This window comes from Saccopteryx bilineata, chromosome 10 (assembly GCF_036850765.1).
Source record: "Saccopteryx bilineata isolate mSacBil1 chromosome 10, mSacBil1_pri_phased_curated, whole genome shotgun sequence".
NCBI classification, from domain to species: Eukaryota; Metazoa; Chordata; class Mammalia; order Chiroptera; family Emballonuridae; genus Saccopteryx; species Saccopteryx bilineata.
In genome coordinates this window covers 69,127,281-69,151,361 of record NC_089499.1, presented here as the reverse complement: position 1 = coordinate 69,151,361, position 24,081 = coordinate 69,127,281, and positions in this window count along the sequence as shown.

Below are 24,081 nucleotides of genomic sequence, written 5' to 3'. Positions count from 1 at the left end.
AAGACAACCCACATTATGGGAGAATATATTCGCCAATACATCTGATAAGATGTTAATAACCAAAATTTATAAAGAACTTGTAAAACTCAACACCAGAAAGGTAAACAATCCAATTAAGAATGGGCAAAAAAAAAAAATGGGCAAAGGAACTGAATAGACAGTTCTCCAAAGAGGTCATACAGATATCCAGTAAGCATACAAAAAAATGTTCAATATTATTAATCATCAAAGAAATTCAAATTAAAACCATGATGAGATACTATTTCACACCTGTCAGAATGGCACTCATTAACAAATCAACACACAATAAGTGCTGGTGAGGGTGTGGAGAAAAGGGAACCCTCCTGCACTGCTGGTGGGAATGCAGACTTGTGCAGCCACTGTGAAGAATCTATTGCATTTCCTCAAAAAATTAAATATGGAACTATCCCACTATCCCACTTTTAGGAATATATCCTAAGAATACCAAATTACTGATTTAAAAGAAGATATGCACTCCCATGTTTATTGCAGTATTGTTTACAATAGCCAAAATTTGGAAACAGCCCAGGTGTCCATCTGTGAACAAGTGGATTAAAAAGCAGTGGTACATATACACAATGGAGTACTATGCAGCCATGAAAAAAGAAAGAACTTTTACTTTTTGCGATGGCATGGATGGACCTGGAGATTATTATGCTAAGTGAAATAAGCCAGGCAGAGAAAGACAAATATCATATTATCTCATATATATGAACAAAGTGAACTGGGGAATGGAATAGAGGCAGAGGCAGGGTCACAGGGAGCAGAGGGACAGTTGTCAGAGGAAAGGGGGATGAGGGGATGAGATCAGAGAAGTTGAAAGGATTAGTGAAATTATATATACATAACACAGAGATACAAATAACAGGACAGAAAATCCCAGAGGGAAAGGGGGGAGGGTGTTAGGGGAGGGGGACAAAGGGAGGGTAATGGTTAACAAGGGTGTGGAGATGAGGGAGTCCCACTTATATTAAGTGGGACACTTGAATTCATGTTAACACAATAAATTAAATTTAATTTTAAAAATACCCCATGAAAGTCTTACAGGTTATCTCCAAAGTTGAGATTTTATAATTTTGTATACAGAATTCTGTAACTATATGCTTATCAAAGTTGGAGAAACCTGAAGGAATAAATAAAAGAAAAGTCATTATGTTGACACTTGGATATTCAAACTCTTCAGCATTTAACATAACTAGAAAGTCCTCAGCAGTAAATATGTGGAACACTCTAAAATGCCCCAGCTTGTTCAGAGTTTGAGCTTCTTTCCCATGGTGACTCCAAATATTGATATAGTTGTAGAGGTGCCAGAGTCTGGATGTGGGGGGCAGTGGGGCTGGAAATGGTAGGTCCAAATTCAGCGTGCACATCAAATGTGTGCCACATCTCTGCCACAACTTCTACTTTACCTGCTAAACCCAAAAAACTTCAAAAAATAAATAAAATCATTCTCTCTCATATGGAGCTTCTGTGCTCCATATCATGTGCTTGGGGCTAGGAATGGACATATTAAAAGGTATTTCAAGAGTGTCAAACCTCACCTCATCCTACAAAAGAACAATACCTAGAACAAAATCATATCCACAAGCCTATCGAAACTCTACCAAAATTAATTAATTCATAATAGACTGTTTCTACCAAACATCTGTGGGAAGTTTGAAATTGAGCCCAGGTGACTTGATGTCACCATAACCTGATGCTCTCACCTTCTAAGGCACAGTGACAGCACAAAGAATTTCTCATAAGCCCACACTGAATCCATTTCAAGGACTGGCATTTTACTGAGGTTGTGTTCTTTCCACTGTTTTGGCATCCAAACATCTTTCTTTAATAAAAGACAGTGAGGAAAAAATGGTGTGTATGTGTGAGTTTGTGAGTGTGTGCATGTCTCTGTGTGCTTTGTGTATAAATGTCTTGGACTTTTTATGACCTACTTTGACATGTAGAAAGTTGGGTCCAAATTTATCCTCATCATTTGCCTGTTTGAGAAATTCAAACACCTTGTGAGTTTTGACTTAGATAACTAAATGGTATGGGGCAAGTCATTTAGCTAATGAACCTCAAAGGGACTAACCACTGGAAGCCACTGTTTTCAGGCACACAAAGAATGGATGTGGGGAGAAACTTTTCCAAAGGAAATGATCCTTCCTCACACTTTTTGCAAAACTTCCATTACTTTATCTCATTTGAACCTTTCCAAAAGCCGTCAGGAAAGAAGGACAGAGGTTATCATAGCTTTACAACTGAAGTAACTAAGTTTCAGAGTGATTAAGTTCCACCTCAATGACAGAATTAGAATTTGAAACCAGGCCTTTCACTCCAACATCAAGGCCCTCTCTAGTAGAGTGTAATGATATCCTCTCTAGCAAACTTCTGGGGTAACCTTTTTATTTATTGACCCAAGATGCTTGCATTCATGAAGTGAGTTTCTCCCTCTTAAAATCACATTCTTGTCTGGGATACAACTAAGAAGAGTTTTGTTATTTGATTTTTTAAAATACTCCCATACCCACTCACCAGAATTCTGCCTCCCTTTCAAAGCACAGTTCAAAAACCACCTTCTCCATGAAGACTTTTGAAAGTCTGTCAGTTCTACTCAACCAGATATAACTTATCTCTGCTTTAATGCATTATTGGTTTCTGTGTTTACCATTTGGGCATCTCTGTACATGGTTTGCATGTACCTGCTACTGGTTTGCAAATATCACCAGGATAGTTTCCACCATAGCACCACTCTTCTTTCCTTTTTCTAATACCTCACAATTTAGATTTAGTTTTAGCTTGAAACAAGAAAAAAAGTCAAGCTTGCTCATTCTTTCAGCAAAAACGATCTCTCAGCAAAAATGGGTCACTCTCTCAGCACTGTGCCAACTTCATCTTCTCTCACATCAGCCCTGGAAATCATGGAAGCCAGAAAGACAAAGCCACCATTCATATGTTCTTGAGACTTTCTTGATACTCCATGTCATGATAAAATAGAAAGGTCCCAGGTTATAGGCTGAAATGCACCTGGGTTTGAATCCCAGCTCTGTATCTTTCTAGTTGAACAATTGAGTAAATCACTTAACTTCACTTTACCTCCATTTCCTCAACTGTGAAATTATCGCATGGTTTTTGTAAGCAATAAAAAGGTTGATGTACATGATGGACCTTCTACAGTATCTGACACATAGTAGACAGTTGAATGGTAGTCACGTTGCTGTTGCTTCTATTTTTGCTGCTGTTTTACTACTGAAATATTTGGCCCATACTGCTCCCTAAGAAAATATTATTTCTCATTTGCCATGCCCATTTACACAGAATCTTCCCCTTCCCTCGTTTCCAGCCCACTCCATAAACCCACCGGCAAAGTCCCAGGTACAATATAGAATGTGTGAATACTGAAACCAGAGGGTCAACTTGACCTAGCCTTTGTTCCAGCTTTCCTCCTGTCCTTCATTCTAGATAGATGAACTGTAGCAGAAATAAGGATACAATGTTCTTTTTTTATATCACATAACTAAAGGATTTTTTAGTCTTTTGAGAACATGGAAATCTTCCTCAAGCTCAAAGTAGCCCTCACAGAGAGAAATCATTAATGGTAAACATGGGTAGTATACTGATCACCAAATAAGATCAAACTCTAGCTGGGCCCCCCCTACAGCTCTTTCAAGAATGGGAAAGCAAAAGTTGAAAAACTAGAGTGATGAGAAGGGACTGGGGGCCAAAGCAAATCACCACCTCGCTATTTAAATAATATTGGCAGGTTGAAATCAAATCATCATTTCACAGAAATTCCAACCTAAGACAAATACTGTGCAACAGAGGTAACTTTTCATACCTTAAACTACTTGTCATTCTCATATAAAACCTGCAAGGCCATGTTAGGAGGCTGCTGCCAGGGTATTAGAAGTGTTTAAGATGATGAATAAAGACACCTTACTGGGAAGTCTGAGCCAACACTGGCTTTCTTTTCGGTTTAGTTTACCTTGTAGGCGTGTTAAGAATGGATTGCTGGCTCTTAAATGTAGCTTATTATTTGGTTGGTTATGCAGAAGTTGCTATTTTGGACTCCCTCAGAGATTCTGGCTTTCTGATGAGAAGTTGAATAGCTCATTAGATGACATATCTACTCATTTTTTCTAGCCTTACTTTCTGTTGTAATGTGTGCTGAGGAATTTGGAGATGTATCCTCATTTTAACAAATAATGCTGGCTAAGAAGCCATGATCAGCCCAGAACACAAGAAAGCTTTTTTTATAATGTAAATTGAGTTCATAACAAGTATATGGACCATTAATGAAACAGTGCTATACAATTTCCAAATTTCTTTGGTATGCTTGATCTCATTTAATTTTAACAATATAGAAAAATATTAATCCACTGAAAAATAGCTTTTGGTTTTTACTGAGTTCCAGGCATTGTACTAAAATGCCAGGTCTGCAATTTTAGACAGCATCATTTATCTCTTGCTGTCAGATGAGGAACCTGGCTTTAGGAACATAGAGTGACTTTGCCAATGTGACAAGTTAGTGAGCAAAAAGTACCACATTCTCTGATTTTAAATCCCATGCTGATTTTCACAGAAGAAACTTATAGCTGAGTGGGGCTTTGAAGATTGCACAATTCACTGTTTTTACTTTATACATGAAAAAAATAAGCATTCTACCCAAGGTTAAAATTTACAAATAGTTGAATGGAAATTAGAACTGAAGTCCCCCAACATTTAGTGTATTGTTTTTACCCAAAAAGATAACTTAAGATTTATTGTATATTTGAGGTCTTTCTAAAACCCATGCTCTATACTGGAGGACATGCTCTAAAATTCCTTTTCCAAATCACATCCTTTTAGAAGACCTGATCTTAGAATATAGAGGCAAACAAGGAACTGGTAATTATTAATAATAATGGTAAACATTTATAGGAATTACCATATCCTTATACTTCAATGTAGTTGTTAATAACTAATGGGTTTGACCTACTCATGAGTTTATGTAGCTAAGGGATCTCAGTGCAAAGAAGTATTCACAAGCTCTTTTTTTTTAAGTGAGACGAGGGGAGATAGTGGACAGACTCCTGCATCCACACCAATCAAAATCCACCCATCAACCCCTGTCTAGGGCTGATGCTCTAATCAACCAAACTATTTTTAGCACCTGAGACTGACACTTGAATCAACTGAGCTATCCTCAGAACCCAGAGCTAACACTCCAATCAAGACACTGGATGCAAGATGGAAGAGGGAGAGAAGGGGGAAAGAGAGGGGAGAGAAGCAGATGGTCACTCCTCCTGTGCACCCTGACCAGGAATCAAACCCAGGAATTTCATATGCCAGTCCAATGTTCTATCCACTGAGCCAGCCAACCAGGGCTTCACAAGCCCTTAATAGAGTGTGTGGCACACAGAACCACTTAATCAACATTTTAGGGAAGAAGAGAAGGAAGGAAGGAAGGAAGGAAGGAAGGAGAGGAAGGAAGGAAGGAAGGAAGGAAGGAAGGAAGGAAGGAAGGAAGGAAGGAAGGAAGGAAGGAAGGAAGGAAGGAAGGAAAGAATGAAAGAAAAAAAGAAGAGGTTAGGAGTTTCTGTCTCTTTTAGGTAAATAATAATCAAATAAAAGAATAAAACATTCTGACCACACTGTGTGCAAATTGACTTCCAGGACTTTCGTTAGTGTTGAAACTTCTTGAAGATGAGCATGACTCAGCTGAAAACTCCTACTGGCCCCTCAGCCTTGCCTTTTCCCTCTTCCTGTCTATAGTCATGGTCAGCTTATCAAAATGCAGAATGAGGTATGTGGCTTTCCACTGCATTTAGAAGAAGGTGCAGACTCATAAAAGGGCCTACAGGTGCTGAACTTCTAGCTGCCTCTGCCTATTTGTCCAGTCTCACCCACTGTTCTGTCCCTCTCTCTCACAGACCTCAGGTCCACTGGCCTGCCTTCAGTGTCAAGTGCACTCCTGCTTCAGGGCCTCAGGCATCTTATCCTTTCTTCCTGGACTGTTCCTGCCAGCTTTTTACATATCAAACCCTTCATCCTTAAGAGTCCCTCTCTTTGACCCCATTCTCAATCAAGTTCCTCTTTGTCCTTCCTTAGAGCTCATCTACCCTTCATAACACGTATGAACTTACCATCACATGTCTATGTGTGTGACTGGTTAATTAATAAGCTCAACTGAAGGAGGGACTATATTTATTGTTTTCACCATTATGGCCTAGAACATGGTAGTGTCTTAATAAATATCAGATGCATACATTAAAGGCCTACTAATTCTTTAAAATCTCATATTATTGCTGTGTTAGTTCTGGCCTGCATTAGATCTCTTGAAAGTAGTTACTTGTCTTATTTATCTGTTATTCCCACAGCATTCCTGACATAAAGCAATTGTTCAGTGCTGTTTATAGACGAACCATCCCATAAAGGAATAGGATTCAGTATTATTACTGATACCAAAGAACAGGTACTCAACCGAAGCTGCTATCACCCTCACTCCAGGAGGAATAATTCTCTGTCCCCATTTGCCTTATTAAGCAGGCCTTGCTGAGTTTCCATTTGGGTTTAAAGCTATATTTGTGAATATTATTTTAATTCAAGTGTCATTAGTTTAAAAAAGCTCTTACCAGACCCTGCACAGAAGGCTCCAAAAATATCAGCAACTTAACTGATAATGGCTTCTAGGGAGAAAATGTGTCTTAGGAAACTTAAACAGAAATCAAGAAAAAAAATGAAAGTGACAGTGACATCTTTCTGGCCACTGGCCATCATCCTCTGGACAGTGAGCACTCACTACTGTAGTTTTAAATCTAGACAATTACATGGAATAGTGACTACAGGAAGAGTGGTGATACCCAAAGTTATCAATGTAGTACTTGCACCAGGAGATCCTATGCATTTTCCCATTCTTCCCCCAAAACAGATTAAGGGAGTTAGTAGCACATACAGGATATGGAAGCAGAAGGAAGAAAAACACCAATGGACTGTTAGATGAATTTCTTCCTGCTCTGCTGGCAAAGGACTGCTCCCTTTCTGGTGAGCTGAGCAGAAAATGAGGGCTTCCCTATGTGTACCACAGAGAAGCCACTTTGCACCACCTAAGATGCAGAATCTCTGCCTTCCCCAAGAAACAATTGAGTGAGAATACTCATTTTAGCTAGTCTTCTAGTGGTGTATGCACATATTCTTAGAAGCAAGATGAAGAAGAGCAGAGAGAGTCACACCCCCACTGCTATGCCTGCGCTGCCTTCTCCTGCTGGTCCATATCCATAAGGAAGAGTCCATTAGGTTGGCAAGACTTAGGATTTTCTCTTCCCTTGTGGTATGTCACAAGTCATGAGAGTCCCTATTCCAGGCCAAATCAGAGAGAATGGCTTTCAATGATAAGTAACAGACTCAGATCCCCTACTTTCATCAGCCAAAGACTGTAAACATTGTGTCCCCATGACACAATGGGGGGAAGTTATCACTTACTATTTCAGAGATACAAGAATAAACTCAGGGAACCTAGTAATAGAAGTTTAAAAATATAAATTCTTAGGCAAGAAAACTTATTTTGATTCACCTTTCACACCTACACCTTTGTTTACCATCTGACGATACTGGTTCTCAGAACTGAAAGTATGAACAAATGAACTCCAACCCAGTATCTGGAAGGGAAATAAACCCAATAGAATTCACTATGCCATTATCTGACTAGTAAAAAGAACCTAGTTTTACAGACATGAGATAGATATTAGGGGAAAATCCTAGAGTAAGAATCTTTTTTAGTTCAAATTTTAACATTAAACTTTCAAAGAGTTTAAAACTATACTCAATACCATGTTATAACTTCTTAATTTGCAGTGACTCTATCCATAAGCAAATTTGTCACAAAATATCCTAGAGTCTGAAAATAAAATGAGAGTTCCCATTTCACAGAAAGGGTAACAAAAAGAGTGATGAAGAGTGATGCTAAGCTCTGTCGGACATGCAGGACCATCCTCATGTAGGCAGGTTGAAAAGGAAAGATGTGTGTGTGTGTTTGTGTGTGTGTGTTCATGTACATGTAAAAAGGAAGAATTACACAGAGACCAAGTGATAGGGTAGTGTCTATTAATATCAGACCCCTGATAAATTCTTAAGTCATTATCACAGCTATCAATCTTTCTCAAACACAGGAAAAATCACACCTTCTAAATATATATATATATATATATTTCAGAGCAGTAACCCTTCATCACTTTCACACTGTATTTTTTTACTCCCATCTGAATGAGAAGCTTTCCCAGGAAACACTTCCTCTTCCTATAGGGTCCTTACACTGAAATACATAAATTCTTATTATCCTAGTTAACATTATCTCACCTTCTATTAAGGTTTTCAAGACAGGGCCTTAAATGCTGACTTGGAACCTCAAGTGCTGACTTGTGGAAAAGTAGCCACATTAAACATGGAGTTGCTTTTTCTCTCAATTCACCTTTGTGAGATTTAAATCCTTAAAAAAAAAAAGAACATTTTTAAATTTTAATCTCATAGTATTTCTAGTACATAGGCAATTTTAGAAATAAGACAATGATTTAATTAAAATAATTCTGACTTGTGGTAAGTTTAAATACTCTCTGCCCACACAATTGCAGTTGTCTAATAGGCTGGTTTTCAGTCCATGCTGGAGTTTACGGGACTCACATTGTTGTAACAAGAGCTATGGGATTTTGTTACTCGGGGGAAAAAAAAACACATTAACTTTATATGTATGATGATTAGACATAATATGTTATTATTGCCAGAATCACTCTCCAAAGTAGGCAAAGAAAATATGATTAATTTACACACAAAGAAATTAAGTTTAGTGGCAGAAATTGATTGTCCAGAGTAGCATATCTGGGATTATAATCCCAGATCTCCTGACTCCTATGTCTGTGTTACTTCTCTTCCATAAAGTTGCTTCATCCTGTTTACAGGACAGGGAATTCCTTTAAATTCCATATTATGTGTTGATATGAGCCATGAGATCCAAAGTATTGCTCAATGTATGTGATGTTCTGCTTAAAAAAAAAAAATCTCAGTTTTGTAAATTATCTTTTATATTTTATCTGTACCTCCTTGATAACAAATAAGACAGCTTTTAAGGTATACACAATGACATACACATTGTCAAAAGAGACGAAGCCCATGGCTCACACAAGCCCAGGTTCCTAGTAGGCATGGCTACTCTCCAAGGTGCTGATCCGTAATGCTTGGTGATGTCCGCAAGGCAGTTTTGTCTTCCATTTGTTATAGAGCAGAGGTCCTCAAACTTTTTACACAGGGGGCCAGTTCACTGTCCCCCAGACCGTTGGAGGGCTGAACTATAAAAAAAACTATGAACAAATTCCTATGCACACTGCACATATCTTATTTTAAAGTAAAAAAACAAAATGGGAACAAATATAATATTTAAAATAAAGAACAAGTAAATTTAAATAAAAAAACTGACCAGTATTTCATTGGGAACTATGCTACTCCCATTGACCACCAATGAAAGAGGTGCCCCTTCCGGAAGTGCGGCGGGGGCCGGATAAATGGCTTCAGGGGGCCGCATGTGGCCCGCGGGCCGTAGTTTGGGGACCCCTGTTATAGAGTATAGGATTGTAATCTACTTTCATACATTTATTTTATGTCATATTTGAGGTGTATACTGTTCATCACAGCAATAAATCAAAAACAAAACCAGCTCTTAGTGAGCTGTATAAAGAGGTAAGTACCTAATTTCTTGAGTAAATATAGGATTGCTTCAAAGAAAAGACATTTATCTAGGTTCTGAAAAATATGTAGTATTCAGATTGAAGGTTTAAGAATATTGTGTGAAGAAACAGTGTCCATGCTAAATGAAAGAGATGAGGAATCTAGTGAGAAATAGTATTCAGCTGGAGAGTTAAATAAAATATAACACATAGTAAAAGACATGGGTAAGAGTTGAATTCATCCAAAACACTGTTTGAAACATTGAGATTCCAGTAATAGCATTATTGGAAAATGAGTTTTACAATGACCTCTTTTCTATGTAATATTTTATTACTTTGATGTGCTATAAATTTAATTCTTTCATGCTTCCAGTGAAGCAGTGGGGTGTAGTGACAAGCACTTAGGAAGAGAAAGAGCCAGGTTCACATTATGGCTCTGCCAATTCTAGTTGTTTGACTTTGAACAAGTTGTCTAAATTCACTACAAATGTTTCCTAAATGGTGAAAAAAATAGTCTTATGTTAATTACTCAAGTTGTATTAACATTCTGATGCTTATCAATACATCAGGATACTTTAACTTGCCTAATGAGGTTTCAATAAAAGTCATACTTAGTTAATGTGCTTAATACACCTTATTCACACATTGCCAATATTTAATATATGAAGTGTCTGTACTTCCCTGGATTTCTGAGAAAATTCCTATCCATGCACAGAATTTATTTAATATATTTAAATTTTTCCTTTATCCCTAGTTTTTCCTACATCCCTAATAATTATTTAATACACCCTCCCTTGTATTATTTTGAAATGACTTTAGTTTACAGTGTGAGTTTTCTTTAGCCCACCAATTTGGTTTACTATATGTATGTATTCTTTAATCCCAATATTTAAGAAAGCTATACAAGAAAAAAATAAAGGTGAAACATATCTTAATTCCTCCCTTCACTTCTCCTGCTCTGACCTAAGATTTAGGACCCTTAAAGTGGACAGTGTTCTAAGGTTTCTACCCATAAGACTTGGTTCAGAACCACTTGGGCCTACATCTTTTCCATTCAGGGAAAGCCAAGAAAGCAACATTGGTTCTTCAATTCTGATATTAATGGCTAGTTAGAATGCCATAGATGCAGCCACAATCTCTTCCAAAGCTTAGAACATTTAGGGTGTCTTTTCCTACTTCTTTCTACAAGAAAAGAACCATCTTTCACAAGAACCTCTCCCAAAGCAATTCATCAGAATTGGGGGGGGGGCGTGACTGAGGGTTTATTTTTCACTGAATTTCTTCTTCTTAAGACTCAGGCAGCAGACAGGGAAAACACTAATGCATCACCTATTTTATCTTAATTAGGAATACACAAATAGCCCATGTTACCAGACAGAGTCAGAGGCCTTTGTGTGGGCCGAAAGCAAAATCTCAGTGGCGTCCCTGCACCCTGAAGAAGCCACGCACGGTAAGGGAGTGAGAGCTAATTCCAACGCTGGAACTTTTCCATGCAGGCAGAGGTCTCACTGGGAGAGAGAGGTGGCCAACCTGGTTCATATCCTGATCGGCATAAAAGGAGAGTGGGCGAGAGATTCCTCTGAGCGCCACCAAGAATGGGAGCCCATGTTACTGGACAGAGGGGCAGAGTCAGAGGCCTTTGTGTTGTGGGCTGAAAGCAGAATCTCAGGGGTATTCCTGCACTCTGGAAAAGCGGTGCACAGGGAGGGAGCGGGAGCAAAAATCACTGTGCTGGAACTTTTCCATGTGGGCGGGGGTCCCATTCGAAGTGAGAGGCAGCCTGCTTCATATCCTGGTCAGTGTGCACAGATTGTGAGTGAGAGATTCTTCTGAGCACCCCGGGAGTGGGCACCCATGTTACCAGACAGAGGGGCAGAGTCAGAGGTCTTTGTGTGGGCTGAAGCCCCACCTGATTATGCTAGCAGCTCTGACTGATTGAGCCTTACCCAGAGCCCTGCATGGAGTGGGAATAGAGTGGGGATTTGCCAGAATGGCTCCGGTTGTAACAGAGCAACACCCCAGATGGGCAGAGCATTCCTCCCTGGTAGCAATGCCAGGTGGATCCCAGTCAGGCGCATGCAGGAGTCTGTCTGACTGTCTCCCCATCCCCATCCTCAGAAAAATACAAAAAGTAAATAAATAAATACTAAAAAAAAAAGAGGGGGGCATTCCCTCGTGCTAAAGCTCCAGGGAGCATGGAGTGAGCTTGAGTATGTCCTATGAAACATGGAGCTCTATGTTGACATATAAGTCTTTGAAGAAGGAGGAACTGCTGAAATAGTTTATCAGAATTTGTCCCTAAGACAGCAGTCTTTATAGTGGGAACACCATATGTAGATATTTGCTGTCTGTCTATAGATTAAGGGGGGAATATGGCAAATGCTGAAAAGCCATGATCTTTCTGCTCCTCCCTTCCCCCAACCCCCTCCCTCTCCTCCCCCCACCCTGTAACCCCAACAATGTTGTTCATGTCTCTGAGTCTCATCTTTATATCCCACCTATGTATGAAAACATGTAGTTCTTAGTTTTTTCTGATTTACTTCTTTCACTCAGTATAATGTTATCAAGGCCCATCCATGTTGTTGTAAAAGATCCTATGTCATCATTTCTTATGGCTGAGTAGTATTCCATAGTATATATATACCAAAGCTTTTTAATCCACTCATCCTCTGATGGACACTTGGGCTCTTTCCAAATCATTGCTATTGTGAACAATGCTGCCATAAACATGGGGGTGCATTTCTTCTTTTCAAACAGTGCTATGGTGCTCTTGGGGTATATTCCTAACAGTGGTATAGCTGGGTCAAAAGGCAGTTCGATTTTTAATTTCTTGAGGAATCTCCATACTGTTTTCCACAGTGGCTGCACCAGTCTGCATTCCCACCAGCAGTGCAGGAAGGTTCCCTTTTCTCCACATCCTCGCCAGCACTTATTCTGTGTTGTTTTATTGATGAGCGCCATTCTGACTGGTGTGAGGTGATATCTCATTGTGGTTTTAATTTGCATTTCTCTAATCATTAGTGATGTTGAACATTTTTTCATATCCCTGTTGGCCATCTGTGTGTCCTCTTTGAAGAAGTGTCTATTCATTTCTTTTGCCCATTTTTGGATTGGATTGTTTGTCTTCCTGGTATTAAGTTTTACAAGTTCTTTATAAATTTTGGTTATTAACCCCTTATCAGACGTATTGTCAAATATGTTCTCCCATTGTGTAGTTTGTCTTTTTATTCTGTTCTTATTGTCTTTAGCTGTGCAGAAGCTTTTTAGTTTGATAAAGTCCCATTTGTTTATCCTGTCTTTTATTTCACTTTCCTGTGGAGACAAATCAGCAAATATATTGCTGCGAGAGATGTCAGAGAGCTTACTGCTTATGTTTTTTTCTAAGATGCTTCTGGTTTCACGGCTTACATTCAAGTCTTTTATCCATTTTGAGTTTATTTTTGTGAGTGTTGTAAGTTGGTGTTCTAGTTTCATTTTTTTGCAGGTAGATGTCCAGTTTTCCCAACACCATTTGTTGAAGAGGCTGTCTTTACTCCATTGTATTGTCTTACCTCCTTTGTCAAATATCAGTTGTCCATAGAGCTGTGGGTTTATTTTTTGAGTACTCTGTTCTGTTCCATTGATCTATGTGCCTGTTCTTATGCCAGTACCATGCTGTTTTGAGTACAATGGCCTTATAATATAACTTGATATCTGGAAGTGTGATACCTCCCGCTTTTTTCTTCCTTTTCTGGATTGCTGAGGCTATTCGTGTTCTTTTTTGGTTCCATATAAATTTTTGGAATATGTGTTCTATGTCTTTGAAGTCTTTGGTATTTTAATCGGTATTGCATTGAATTTATAAATTGCTTTGGGTAATATAGACATTTTAATGATGTTTATTCTTCCTAACCATGAGCACGGTATATGCCTCCACTTATTCGTATCTTCCGTGATTTCTTTTATCAATGTTTTATAATTTTCCGAGTACAAGTCTTTAATCTCCTTGGTTAGATTTATTCCTAGGTACTTTATTATTTTGGTTGCAATGGTAAAGGGGATTGATTCCCTGATTTCTCTTTCTGACAGTTCGTTATTAGTATATAAAAATGCCTCTGATTTCTGAGGATTGATTTTATATCCTGCCACCTTGCCAAATTCATTTATCAGGTCTAGTAGTTTTTTGACTGAGACTTTAGGGTTTTCTATATACAATATCATGTCATCTGCAAATAATGATAGTTTTACTTCTTCTTTTCCAATTTAGATGCCTTTTATTGCTTTTTCTTGTCTGATTGCTGTGGCTAGCACTTCCAGAACTATGTTGAATAAGAGTGGTGAAAGGGGGCACCCCTGCCTTGTTCCTGGTCTTAAGGGGATTGCTTTTAATTTTTGCCCATTGAGTATGATGTTGGCTGTGGGTTTGTCATAGATGGCCTTTATCATGTTGAGGTATGTTCCTTGTATTCCCACTTTGCTGAGAGTTTTGATCATGAATGGGTGCTGGGACTTTATCAAATGCTTTTTCTGCATCTATTGAAATTATCATGTGGTTTTTCTCCTTTCTTTTGTTTATGTGATGAATAACATTGATTGATTTGCGAATATTGTACCAGCCTTGCCTCCCAAGAATAAATCCTAATTGATCATGGTGTATGATTTTTTCCATATATTGTTGGATCCGGTTTGCTAATATTTTGTTGAGGATTTTTGCATCTAAGTTCATCAGGGATATTGGCCTATAATTTTCTATTTTTGTGTTGTCTTTGCCTGGTTTTGGAATCAGAATAATGCTCGCCTCATAAAAGGAGTTTGGAAGTCTTCCTTCCTCTTGAATTTTTGGAAATAGTTTGAGAAGGATAGCAGTTAGTTCTTCTTTGAATATTTGGTAGAATTCACTTTTGAAGCCATCGGGCCCAGGACTTTTCTTATTCGGGAGTTTTTTGATAGCTGTTTCAATCTCATTTGTTGTAATTGGTCTGTTTAGGTTTTCTGATTTTTTCAGATTGATTTTTGGAAGATTATATGGTTCAAGGAATTTGTCCATTTCGTCTAGGTTGTCTAGTTTTTTGGCGTACAGTTCTTCATAGTATTTTCTTACAATATTTTGTATTTCTGTTGTGTCAGTTGTTATTTCTCCACTCTCGTTTCTAATTTTATTTGAGTCCTCTCTCTTTTTTTCTTGGTGAGTCTTTTTAAAGATTTATCAATCTTGTTTACCGTTTCAAAGAACCAGCTCCTGGTTTCATTGATCCTCTGTATTGTTTCTTTAGCCTCTATGTCATTTATTTCTGCTCTGATCTTTATTATTTCCTTCCTTCTACAAGCTCTGGGCTTTACTTGCTGTTCTTTTTCTAGTTCTTTTAGATGCAGGGATAAGTTGTGTATTTGAGCTTTTTCTAGCTTCTTGAGGTGTGCCTGTAATGCTATAAACTTCCCTCTCAGGACTGCTTTTGCTGTGTCCCAAAAATTTTGAGTTGATGTATGCTCATTATCGTTTGTTTCTAGGAATTTTTTAATTTCTTCTTTGATCTCAATGTTAACCCATTCATTGTTTAATGACGTGCTATGTAGTTTCCAAGTGTTTGAATGTTTTTCAATTTTTCTATTGTGGTTGATTTCTAGTTTAATGCCATTGTGATCAGAGAAAGTGCTCGATATGATTTCAATCTTCTTAAATTTGTTGAGCCCGCTTTTGTGCCCTAACATGTGGTCTATTCTAGAGAATGTACCATGAGCGCTTGAAAAGAATGTATATTCTGCTGTTTTAGGGTGAAAGGTTCTGAAGATATCTATTAAATCGAGTTGCTCTAATATGTCCTTTAAGTCCGCTGTTTCTTTGTTAATTTTCTTTCTTGAGGATCTATCTAATGATGTTAATGGGGTATTGAAATCCCCTACTATTATAGTATTGCTGTTGATCTCGCCCTTTAAGTCTATCAAAGTCTGCTTTATATATTTAGGTGCTCCTATATTAGTTGCATAGATATTTATAATGGTTATATCTTCCTTTTGGATTGCTCCCTTTATCATTATGTAGTGACTTTCTTTATCTCTAACTATGGTTTTTGTTTTAAAGTCCATTTTGTCTGATATAAGTATTGCTACCCCAGCTTTTTTTTTCATTTCCATTTGCGTGAAATATTTTTTTCCATCCTTTTATCTTCAGTCTGTGTGCATCTTTTGATTTAAGGTGTGTCTCTTGTAGATAGCATATGTATGGGTCCTGTTTTCTTATCCACGCAGCTACCCTATGTCTCTTGATCGGATCATTTAATCCATTAACATTTAAAGTTATTACTAATATGTAATTGTTTATTGCCATTTTTTTCTTTAAAACTGTTTTTCTCTTTTGCTATATTCTTTTTTTTTCTTTGATCTGTTTACAACAGGTCCCTTAGCATTTCTTGCAGCCTTGGTTTGGTTGCAGTGAAATCCTTGAGTTTTGTTTTTTTTTTTTTGTCTGTAAAGCTTTTTATATCTCCTTCAATTTTAAATGATAGCCTTGCTGGATAAAGTAGTCTTGGTTGTAGGTTCTTGTTCTGCATTACTTTGAATATTTCTTGCCATTCCCTTCTGGCCTCAAATGTTTCTGTTGAGAAGTCAGACGTCATCCTTATGGGGGCTCCTTTGTAGGTGATAGTCTTTTTTTTCTCTAGCAGCTTTTAATATTTTCTCTTTATCATTTAGCTTTGGTAATTTAATTATGATGTGTCTTGGTGTTGGTTTTTTGGGGGTTTCTCCTTAATGGAGTTCTCTTTGCTTCCTGAACATGTGAAATGTTTTCCTGCTTTAATTGGGGGAAGTTTTCCACTATGGTATGTTTGAACAAAGTCTCTATCCCTTGTTCTTTCTCTTCTTCTTCAGGAACCCCTATGATGCGGATGTTATTTCTCTTCATGTTGTCACAGAGCTCTTTTAGAGTTTCCTCAGACTTTTTGAGTCTCTTCTTTTTTCTGCTCTGCTTCTGTGCCTTTATTTATTGTGTCCTCTAACTCACTGATTCGATTCTCTGCTTCATCCATCCTGCTTTTAATTCCTTCCATTGTATTCTTTATTTCAGATATTGTATTTGTCATTTCTGTCTAATTCTTTTTTATTATTTCAATGTCCTTTTTTATATTTGTTATCTCTTTATTTAGGTTTTTGTAATGGCCATCTATGGTTTTTCTAATATCTTTGAGCATCCTAACAATCGTTATTTTAAACTCTGCATCTGGTAATTTGGTTATATCTGATTCACTTAGGTCCTTTTCTGGGGATTTCTCTTGGTTTATTTGTGTTGTATTTCTCTGCCTCCGCATTTTCTCTTCACGGGAGTGGCTGTGATCACCTGCTCGGGTGCACAAGGGTTGGTGGCCTTGGCCTTTGCCCCACCCCTGTTTGTGATGTTATGCTCGGTCCTGAGGGCACTGGCGAGCACCTTTGCTCAGCTGCGGGTCTCCGCCTGTTTCCGAGCTTTTGCCCTGCCTTTACAGGATGATCCCACTCAAGGAACAGCTGCTAGCCTTGGCTCTACCGCCGAGCAAGGCTGTGTGCCCAAGCTCAGCTCTGTAGCGGAACTCTGCCTCTTCTGGGCTTTTGGCTCCACCCCCGCGGGAGGAGCCGGCTACCCAGTCAGACCGCGAGCCTGGGTTGCATGGGCGGGGCAGGGTTGTGCTCCTCTGCCCTTGCTCCGGGGCTGGTTTCTACCCTTTCCGGGGTTCCTGCCCTTCTCCCGGAGGCTGGATTACAGGCTGCCGGCAGCTGAGCTTGACCGCTTTTGCATGCCCCCTTCTCCTCAGTCGGGCAAGATTGAGCTCACACCTGAGCCCAGTGGTGGCCAGCCGGCTTCCGCCCCTGCCAGCAGAACTGCGCTTTTGTCTCCCACTGCCGCCCGCTCTCTGGTGTGCCCTCAGCCGCGTGGGTGGGGGCGTTGCAGCTTGGACCCTAAGACTCACTACTGTAGACCCGAAAGCTCCCTCCTTCTATGCAACTCTGGTCTGAATGCTACGGGGGAGCTTGTTTGGCTGCTCTCCTGCTTCCCTTTGCTGGTATTGCTGTTTCTGGGGGAAATATTCACTTCAGCTTTGGGGAGTGACTCGTCCCAGGGGTTAGGGTGGCTATCTCCCAAAATGTCTCTCCCTATGCCTTCTAGATTGCACTCTCTTCCTGTTACTGTGGTTTTCTCCTCTCTCCCCCTGTCCCCAGGAGCCCCAGGTGATTGTTTTTGAGAGAGATGTTCTGCGCGGTCCCTTTAAGAATGATCCTGGGTCTGAGAAATCAGACTCTCTCACAAACAGTGTCCTGACTTGTTTCCAGCTAAATACTGTCCTTACGCCTCTTCTGGGCTCTGGGGCTGTAGGCTGGGGTTTTGTTCCTGGGGCTCAGGACCCTTTCCCCTCTGCTAAATTCACTTCTTGCCACGCGAGTCTCCCCCTGCTGCCGTTCGCTCCGAGGAGCTGGGCAGCCCTCTTCGCGTTTCCGCTTTTTTTTTACCAGTCTCTGTGTGGCTTCTTCAGCGTTCCTTGGTTGAAGTGTCCTTTTAGTTTAGTCCAAAGTTGGTTTTTTCAGATGATAGTTCATAAAATTAGTTTGTAATCCACCTTGGTTCTGGGAGGTAGATGCTGGTATGTCCGCCTACTCCAGTGCCATCTTGTCTCTCCAAGAGGTTATCTTCTTGCTTTTTATTTTCTCTCCCTCTTCCTTTTCGGTGACTCTGTACCCCGAGTTCTGCCCCTTTGGCACACTCAGGTAGAGGTTTGCAGTTGATATGGTGATGTCATGTATCGTGCTTCAGTCTCGTTGGCAGTCGAGGCTCATTAGCATTTATAGGCTCCGACAGTGAGAGAGTCTGTGTTCCTGGAGCCTCCCTCTTAGTCTTTCCTTCCTCAATTATTAGCCTGATAATCCAGCTATGGGGTTGCTGCTTCCTCTGCCTGGACAGTAAGAGGCTCAAAGAGCTGGCAACTCCCCACTCTATTCCCCTCAGCACAGGGCTCTGGGTAAGGCTCAGTCAGTCAGAGCTGCTAGCATAATCAGGCGGGGCTTCCACCCACTCAAAGACCTCTGGCTCTGCTACTCTGTCCGGTAACACGGGCGGGCGCCCACTTTTGGGGCACTTGAAGGAAACTCTTGCTCACTATCTGTGCACAGACCAGGATATCAGGCTGGCAGTCTTACCCTCTGAGTGAAACCCCCACCCACACGGAAGAGTTCTAGCGTTGGAATTGGCTCTCACTCCCTCCCCATGCACGGCTTTTTCAGGGCACTGGGGCGGCCCGAGATTCTGCTTTTGGCCCACACAAAGGCCCCTGACTCTGTCCCTCTGTGGGATAACATGGGCGCCCACTCCTGAGGTGCTAGAGTGTCTTGCCCACTCTCTGTGTGCACCAACCAGGATATCAGGCCAGCTGCCTCACCCTCTGAGTGAATCCTCTCCTGCACGGAAAAGTTCCAGTATTGGAATTGGCTCTCGCTCCCTCCCCATGCGTGGCTTTTTCAGGGTGCTGGGGCAGCCCAGAGATTCCACTTTCAGCCCCACAAAGGCCCCTGACTCTGCCTCTCTGTGGGGTAACACAAGCACCCACTGCTGAGGCACTCAGAGGACTCTCTCGCCCACTATCTGCAAGCACCGACCAGGACATCAGGGAAAATAGCTGCCCCACTTGGCTTTCTTTGTCTGGGTTTGGCGTGAGTGTTAGCTTGTATTGACTGGGTTGCCACAGGCAGTTTTTCCTTGGCTTGGATCTCCATGCCACAGCCTGGTTTGGCCGTTTGTGCCTCGGCCTGGATTTATTCACCCCCTTTGCCTGCCTCAGTTTCTATATATTCTCAGTTCCCAGTGAAAGCAGCACTATTTAGGTTAGTGAGGAAGGCAGAACATTTCTTACTCCCTATTTCCTTCGGGGTTTGATTATATATTTAGCCAATTTTTCGCTCGACCATACCTTCAGGTGTATTGCGAAACATCTGGAGGCTCCAAGGATAGGTTTTTCTGTTTCTGGTTGAAGATCTTGTTGAGTTTTGGGGGAGATTTATCAGTATCGCTTCCTACCACGCCATTACTCTGACGTCATCTCCTTTCTCATTATTTTTAATTCATAAGTCCTTCTCCTCCTCTCTCTGTATTGCCTCTAGTTGCCTGTCTTCTATGTCACTAATTCTCTCCTCTGTCATGCCTGTTCTATTGGCTAAGCTTGTTACCTCGTTTTTCAGTCATAAATTGAGTTTTTCATCTTTGTTTGATTCATTTTCATAGTTTCAATTTCCTTGGTGATGTATTCTTTCTGTTCATTGAATTGTTTTTTATGCTCCCTAAATTGCCTTTCTGCTCTTTCTTGTATACCCCTGAACATTTTTAGGACTTCAATTTTAAATTCTCTGTCATTTAACTCCAATGTTTCCAAGCTTTTGAAATTTTTATCTGTAGATTTTTTTCTCATCTATCTGAGCTACATCTCTGTCTATTGTATCCATGATATTTGATTTTTTTTTCCCTTAGTGGCATTTGAAAGTGGTATTGTTAATGACACTAATAAGAGTTGATAAGAAAAAAAATTTTTTTAGAAAGTGCTGTGTAAAACTGAAGATTCTATTGCGCTAAGTGGAACAAAAGTATGTAGAATGGAGGGCCTGATTTGGGGGGAAGTGACAAAGAGGCAAAAACCAAGTCAAGAACCCACAAAATGCCACAAGGAAAAATTTTGGATCAAGACTAAAATAATTTGCTTGTAAATGATAGTCAAATGAAGGAAGAGAAGAAATAAAGAAAAAGAGAAAAGAAAGAAATACAGTGAAAAATGAAAATTCTATTATACTAAATGAACAAATATTACAGAGAATGGAGAGCTGGAGTTTGGGAAGATGCTTAAAAGATAAAAAGTGAAGTAAAAAGCACACAATAATGGCACAAAAAAATTAAATTCAGAATAAAATAATTTGTGCTTGAGATTCAAATGAGAGAAAAAGTGAAAGAGAAAAGAAGAAACAGAAAGAAAGAGAGAGAGAAAAAAATAATTGAGTTAAGTTTTTTGGAATGTTAACACTTATAGGAAAAAAAGAATAAAAAATGTAACACCTTTGGATAATAAAGTTCAAAATGAAAAGAAAAGAATAAAACTGAAAGAGGATGAAATGACCAAGGTGGAAGAAAAAAGAAAAAAAAAGATTTAAAAAATACAAGGAAAATGTTATACAAATATTGATCAACTTATGACCATTCGACTTGACGACCACAATCACTAGCCACGACTGCTCGGCATCTGGCATCTCAAGCATTGCCCAGCTGGGTGTATGACAGTGCGGACCAGCTTCCAGCAGCACTACCATCTCTGTGTGCTCCATTTCAACTGTTATCCCAGACTCAGTATGACAATTTGTGTTTTCTCTCTTGAATATTTTTCATCAAACCCCTACCAAGATGTCTACCAAGAGGAAATTGTCTTTGAAAATATTAAACCAATTGAACTGGTTATGCAGTCTTTTACTTAAACCTGACAAATGTAAAAATAAGAAACAAAATGGTGTAGAGATGATACAAATGGCATAAAATGAACAAAGAAAATTATGATATATAACAATAATGAAAGAAAATTATGATAAAATATGACATAAAGATTTTTATAACATCATTTCACAGTATTGTACATATAGCCTACTCAAATCATGATCAAATCATGTTATGACCAGTCTGTCAGAACCAATCGTGGTCATAAGTCAAGCACTAGCTGTAAAGACTATAGATTTTTTCTGGTTTTGAGATGTTATCTTCTTCCTTTTCCTTTCTTCTCTCTCTTTTTGGCTGGTGGTGCTGTACCCCAGGTTCTTCCCCTCTAGCACTTGTAGGCAGAGATTTGCAGTTGATGTGTTGCTATGGTGCTGACATAAACTAGGCCTCAGTCCCATTGGTAGGTAGGGTTTTTCAGCATTTGCAGGCTCCAACAATTGGAGAGTCCTGAGCCTCTTCCTAAATCTCTCCTTCCTGAATCAGCAGCCTGGGACCCAGCTGTGAAGTTGCCCCAGCCACTGCCTGGAGAGCAAGAGGCCGTAAGAACTATCAAGCCCCTCCTCCGGGTCTGTGTAAATTGCAGCTCTGGGAAAGAGGGCTTTGTCAGCCAGAGCCACTAGCGTAAGCCAGCTGGGCAGTGGACTGTGGATTAGGCTCCTTTCAGCATTCCATGGGTCTGTTTTCCAGAGGCTGCCTGCAAGCTGCCTATGTGCGCTTCCTCCTAGTGCATCCGTAGTTCTCTTTCCCAGGAATGTGCTTTGTTAGCCTGTATGGCTGGCGGAGGCGCCACTCTCGGACAGGTCCGGGAGTAGGGAAGCAGGCTCTGGTGCACTTCCCATGCATTGTTATTCAGGAATCCAGGATTATACAGGAACTCTGGTCTCAGCCCATGCAGAGGGCCACTAGTGACAGTCTCTGACCCAGCCCCTCTGTCCAGGAACGCGAGCACCCATGTCCAAAGTGCCAGGTGGATCCACTTCCTCGCTGACTGGGACACCGGGAGTAAACAGGGCAACTGCTTGCCCACCTCTGCCGTGGTCTGCCGCTGGCATTAGCTCCACATGGGCTGAGCTGCCAACCCACCCTCTCCCCGGCTTATACGTCTCTGCCATAGCTCAGCTTTTTCCACGTCCCTGGCCCTCTCTTCCTCTCAATTCCAAGTGAAAGCAGCCCTTGCTCAGGCCAGTGAGGAAAGCAGAATACTCTGTTCTCCGTCTTATTTCCTTCAGAGTGGATTATATATTCAGCCACCTTTTCATCCAATTGTACCTTTGTTTGATGTATGTGTATTTCAGATGATCCTGGGATTGTTTTTCTGTCTCCAGTTGTTGAATTTGTTGAAATTTCAGGGAGACGTATCAGGAGGTCCCCTCACGGCACCATTTCCCTGATGTCACTCCCCAGATACTGTTTTAAGATAAAGCAATAAACAAAAAATATATAAAAATCTCTTAATTGGGGAGCTTACAATCTAGCTAGAGAGAGATAAATATAACAACGTTCATTATTATGTTGGCAGTTACAATATTATATATGGTGGCGGCCATGGAAGGCCAAACAAAGAGGGAAATATATTAATAGAGACCTCAAGGAAGTGGAGAATGAGCTGTTCAGGTACCCAAGGGAAGAGCAATAGTGTAGAGGAGTTAGGAAATAAAAAGGTCATGGAGAAAAAGCAATTTTGGTGAGTTTGAGAAACAGGGGGAGGCCTGTGTGGCTGGGGAAGAATGAGTGTGTTGCAGATTAAGGGAAGACAGATGAGGGTAGAGTAGGAGTTTCAAAGTAGGGCTCTTAAATCATCAAAGGGAATTTTAGTTTATCTGACTGAGATGGGAGCAGAGGGTTAACATGAGAGGTCTTACATTTTAAGAAATTAATTCTGACTCCTGTGTGTCCGTTTAACACTTGAGCAACAGGCTTGAAACCAGGTATTGGGAGCCCAAAGTTGAATAAAGTTCAGTCACTTCTTTCAGTTCACAAACTCTGCAGTAGCTATTTATCCAGGTTTCTATGAAAATGAGTAAATGTCTTATTTAATTTAGTCTATGGGCAACAACCATGAGTTGTAAGTGAGGCTGTAATTTTATCCCACTGCTGAGTGCCTCTACCATTCCTGTGTATTATTGCCTTGTGTTTGCTTGGTGGCAAACACATTTTTCACAGTCTTATTCATTACTTTTCTTAAATCTGACTAATAATTCCTTTCTTATAGCTGAACCAGGGCTGGTATATATTCAAGTAAAAGTGTGCTGTAGCAAGATACATTTAATCAGATCTCCAAAAGTCAGTATTTTACCAAAAAAATATGCAAATTATCCAAAGGAGCTTTGGCACTACTTGTAACTATAGGTTGGTTTATTGAGAAATGAGCATGTAAGGAGAGCAAAAACCACTCTCTCTATCCCCACCCATCTTTTTTTTAATTTTTTTTATTTTTTTATTGTATTTATTTTTAATGGGGTGACATCAGTAAATCAAGATACATATATTCAAAGATAATATGTCCAGGTTATCTTAAAGTTCAATTATGTTGCATACCCATCACCCAAAGTCAGATTGTCCTGTCACCCTCTATCTAGTTCTCTTTGTGCCCCTTCCCCTCCCCCTTCCCTCTCCCTCTCCCCCCTCCCCCCGTAACCACCACACTCTTATCAATGTCTCTTGGTCTCACTTTTATGTCCCATCTACGTATGGAAAAATGCAGTTCCTGGTTTTTTCTGATTTACTTATTTCACTTCGTATAATGTTGTCAAGATCCCACCATTTTGGTATAAATGATCCGATGTCATCATTTCTTATGGCTGAGTAGTATTCCATAGTGTATATGTGCCACATCTTCTTTATCCAGTCATCTATTGATGGGCTTTTTGGTTGTTTCCATGTCCTGGCCACTGTGAACAATGCTGCAATGAACATGGG